The following is a 4,686-nucleotide window of genomic DNA, read 5'->3' on the forward strand; positions in this document are numbered from 1 at the left end:
AAAGTACAAAGTCGTGCTAAAAGTCAGGAATGCTGTGGATAGAAAAGCACAACCAGGAATGACATCAGTCTTTCCATGTACTGACTTAAGCCATTGGTGGTCAGAAATTGGATTCAATCTTCCAACCTTGAGGCTGGTGTACTTATCTGCTGGGTCACTCAGACCCTCAAAATGCAGGGGTTCTTGAATGTTGACACAAATAGATAATCTTAAGCTGGAGCCTTAAAAAGACTCTATTTAGAAAATGCTAAATGTCGGCGCCTGGGTGGCTCAGTTGGTTAAGCGACTGCCTTCGGCTCAGGTCATGATCCTGGAGTCCCGGGATCGAGTCCGGCATCGGGCTTCCTGCTCGGCAGGGAGTCTGCTTCTCCCTCTGATCCTCCCCCATCTCATGCTCTCTCTCTCTGTCTCATTCTCTCTCTCAAATAAATAAATAAAATCTTTAAAAAAAAAAAAAAAAAGAAAATGCTAAATGTCTTCTGTCATGTGATGCCAGCTGTCTGTACTACCCTATACCTGATTTAAGTCAATATGGTTCCTTTGTTCTGTCACAGCTATGACTGAACAGGAAGAAATAAAGAAGAACATGAGCAATTTCATATTGAGTCCGATCTTTCAGCTGTTCAGTCTAGTCTTCTGCTTTTGAAAAGCACATTAAGGAACATGATAGTACAGTTATTCCTAAGAGGTTTAAGAATAAAATATAAATATACCTAGCCTCTTTTGCAATTCATTATGAGTCAGTGACTCATGAGATAATTTAAACATTTCTTGAAACCATTTACATTTAATACCTTCACTCATTTATTCATTTATCCCTTCATTGAGTATTTGCAGAATACCTACTAGATGTGGAATACTCTGCTTATGCGTAAAGGTCACAGTCCTTATTCTGATTTCACTAGTTTTTACACACACTCATGTATATGTGTGTGTGTGTGTGTGTCTTGCAGTTCTATACAATTTTATCACATGTATTCCTTTGTGTAACTATCACCACAATCAAGATATTGAGCTGTTCCATCACCATTAAGATCTTTCTTGCACACAATCATGTATATGTGTGTGTGTATGTCTTGCAATTCTATACAATTTTATCACATGTATTCCTTTGTGTAACTATCGCCACAATCAAGATATTGAGCTGTTCCATCACCATTAAGATCTCTTTCTTGCTATCCTTCATATCACACCCATACCATATCCCTCCCCTCACACTCCAATCCTGACCCCTGGCAACCACTCGCTTGTTCTTTATCTATAATTACCTCATTTTGAGACTACTACATAGAATTTTGAGAATACTACATAAACCATACAGCATATAACTTGTGAGATTGTTTTCATTCAGCATAATACCCTTGAGATCCATCAAAGTTGTTGTACGCATTCATAGTTTGTTTCTTTTTAGTTCTGGGTAGTATTCCATTGTGTGGATGTAGCACAGTTTGGTCAGGTGGCTAGCATGGAAGGATACTTCTGTCATTTCCAATTATTAGGCTCTTACAAATAAAGCTGCTATGAAAACTGATGTACAGGTTTTTGAATGGACCTATGTTTTGATTTCTTGGGGATAAACATCTAAGGGTCCAGCTGCTGGATCATCAGGTAAGCGTAGGCTTAGTTTTATAAGAAATTGCCAAAGTATTCTCCAGAGTGGTTGTGCTATTTTACTTTCCCAACAACAATGTGTGAGAGATCTGGTTTCTCTGCCTCCCTACTGGCATTTACTATTGTCACTTTTTTTTATTCTAGCTCTTCTAAAAAGTGTGTTACAATACCTCATGGTCATTTTAATTTGCATTTCCCCAATGGCTAATGATACTGAACATCTTTTCATGTGCGTATTTTCTTTGGTAAGATGTCTTTTCATGTCTTTGCCCATTTTCTAACTGGAATATTTGTCTTACTATTGAATTTTTAAATTCTTTATATACAGATCCTTTATGAGATGTGTGGTCTGCAAATATTTTCTCCAGGTCTGCCATTTCTTTATTCATCTTAACAAAGTGTTTCTCAGAGAAAATGTTTTAAATTTTGATTAAGTCCAGTTTGTCAGTTTTTCTTTTTATGGACCATGCTATGGGTGTCATATATAAGCACTCTTCATCTAGCCCTGCCCTTAAGATTTTCTCTTATGTTTTCTTTTAAAAAATTCTATAGGTTTACTTTGGGGGGGGTGTTTCTTTTTTTAACTTAAATTCAATTAATTAACATATAATGTATTACTAGTTTCAGAGGTAGAGTTCAGTGATTCATCAGTCTTATATGACACCCAGTGCTCATTACATCATGTGCCCTCCCCTAATGTCCATCACCCAGTTACCCCATTCCCCCACCCCCATCCCCTCCAGCAACTCTCAGTTTGTTTCCTATTATTAAGAGTCTCTTATGGTTCGTCTCCTTCTCCGATTTCGTCTTGTTTTATTTTTCCTGGGTTTGTTTCTTTTAGTAATCAGCCTCATGTTGTATGTATTGTTCTTTGATGTGCTTGTTGGCGATGGTCTCAGCCTAACACACTCTTTTTAACCATTATATATTCCACAGAATTAGTGTCACTATTTGGGTCGCTTCATTCTGCTATCATAATTATGCCCACTTTTGTACACAAATTTTAGCACAGGGGTTGGAATTTGAGGGGAAGAGTGTCAGTTTGAGTCCTTGTTGATTTGAGATGAAGGCATGTTGACTTGACATTGAGCAGATGGCAGGCAGTGCATGCTGACTCAGGCAGGAGAGCGGCTAGACTGTGGATTTGGAACCCACAGGCTGATGGCATTGTGTGATGGGGATGTGGCTGGTTTTGCTCCTGGTCATGAATTCCTTTATCTTTTGTTTTTCTGGGAAACTCTATCTCTCCTTCTATTCTGAATGAAACCCTTGCTGGATAAAGTATTTCTGGCTGCAGATTTTTTCCTTTTAGCACTTTGAATATATCATGCCACTCTCTGCTAAAAAATCCACTGATAGACTTACGGGGTATCCCTTGTATGTAACTGATTTCCTTTCTCTTGCTGCTTTCAAAATTCTCTCTCTAGACTATGGACTCTGAGAAACAAACTGAGGGATCTAGAGGGGAGGGGGGTGGGGGGATGGGTTAGCCTGGTGATGGGTATTAAAGAGGGCACGTACTGAATGGAGCACTGGGTGTTATATGCAAACAATGAATCATGGAACGCTACATCAAAAACTAATGATGTAATGTATGGTGATTAACATAACATAATAAAAAAATTCTTTCTCTCTTTATCACTACTTTTGGCCATCTTATTTATTTTGTAAAAATATGGAATGTTTCACGAATTTGTGTGTCATCTTTGCACAGGGGCCATGCTCATCTTCTCTATATCGTTCCAATTTTAGTATATGTGCTGCTGAAGCAAGCACTAGTTTTGCTTTTTATATTTAAATCTCTGATCTATGTTAATTTTTTTACAAGGTATAAGATTCATATTGAAATTCATTTTCCTTTGATAATGGATGTCCAATTGCTACAACACCATTTGCTGAAAATACTTATGGTATTAATGTCTATAGTATATATAAAAATATTATTCCTCTCATTTCTCATAGTGGTTATATATTCTTTCTTATTTTCATTTCTTGATCAGTTTTTTTAAGGGTTTATCAGTTCTCTGCCCCTCCCCCCCAAAATTTAACTCTGTTAATTTATGTTTATTTTCTCTTTTATTTCTTCTCTTGTTTTTATTAATTCCTTCTGTCATCATTTTTTAAATTTAATATGTTATTCTTTGCTGGTTTCTTGAGATGGATACCTAGCTCAGACATTTCCTTTTCTAATGTACAAAACTATAGATCTCACTCTACTTACAGCTTCTTGTATATGCCATAAATTTTGATAGGCCCTATTGTCATAATCATTTCATTTAAAATATGTTCCTATTTTCACTGCAGTTTATTTCTTGAGCCATGAGGTAATTAGAAGTGTATCACATAGTTTACAAATATTTGGGAATTTCCTAGTTTTTTGTTGTTTTTGTTATTATTGATTTCTACCTTATTTCCAGTGATATGAGAGAGCAAAGACTTTGTGATTACAACCCTTTGTAGTTTACTTTTTGGCCCAAAACTCTCAGTTAATTTTCCATGTACATGAGAACAATGTATATTTTTCATTGTTCAAGTATACTACATTAATTTTGTTAATTAAGTCATATATTAATTATTTTTCAAATATTCTAGATCTCTACTAGATATTTATTCAGTTATTATTTTCTGAGAAAATTGTTTTTAAAATAAAAACTATGATTGTGGATTTTTCTGTCTTCTTTTTATTTTTGTCAAATTTTCCTTTACATATTTTAGGGCATGTTACTGGGTGCATAAAATTTATCATGGTTACATTTTCCAATTGAATTTACTTTTTATCATAAAATATTCCTATTTATCTCTGGCAATATGTACCACCTTAAAGTTTACTTTATCTGATATAAGAAAGCTACACCAACTTTCTTTGGACTAGTATTTTCATTATGTGATGTATATATACATCTTCTGATACTTTTTTTTTATTTAATTTAATTTTATTATGTTATGTTAGTCACCATACAGTACATCATTAGTTTTTGATGTAGTGGTCCATGATTCACCGTTTACATATAACACCCAGTAGTCCATACAATACATGCCCTCCTTAATACCCATCACTGGGCTAACCCATCCCCC

General features: G+C 35.3%; 1 non-coding gene across 1 annotated transcript; it reads right to left on the bottom strand.

Moving 5' to 3' along the window:
• Positions 1 to 3,280: 3,280 nt before the first annotated feature.
• Positions 3,281 to 3,387, bottom strand: LOC145719674 (U6 spliceosomal RNA). The gene has a single exon (XR_014142538.1). It is a non-coding gene; the product is annotated as a U6 spliceosomal RNA (small nuclear RNA).
• Between the last annotated feature and the right edge of the window lie 1,299 nt (positions 3,388 to 4,686).

The sequence above is a fragment of the Leptonychotes weddellii genome, unplaced genomic scaffold (genome assembly GCF_054177405.1).
Source record: "Leptonychotes weddellii isolate Sample4059 unplaced genomic scaffold, ASM5417740v2 HiC_scaffold_6206, whole genome shotgun sequence".
NCBI classification, from domain to species: domain Eukaryota; kingdom Metazoa; phylum Chordata; class Mammalia; order Carnivora; family Phocidae; genus Leptonychotes; species Leptonychotes weddellii.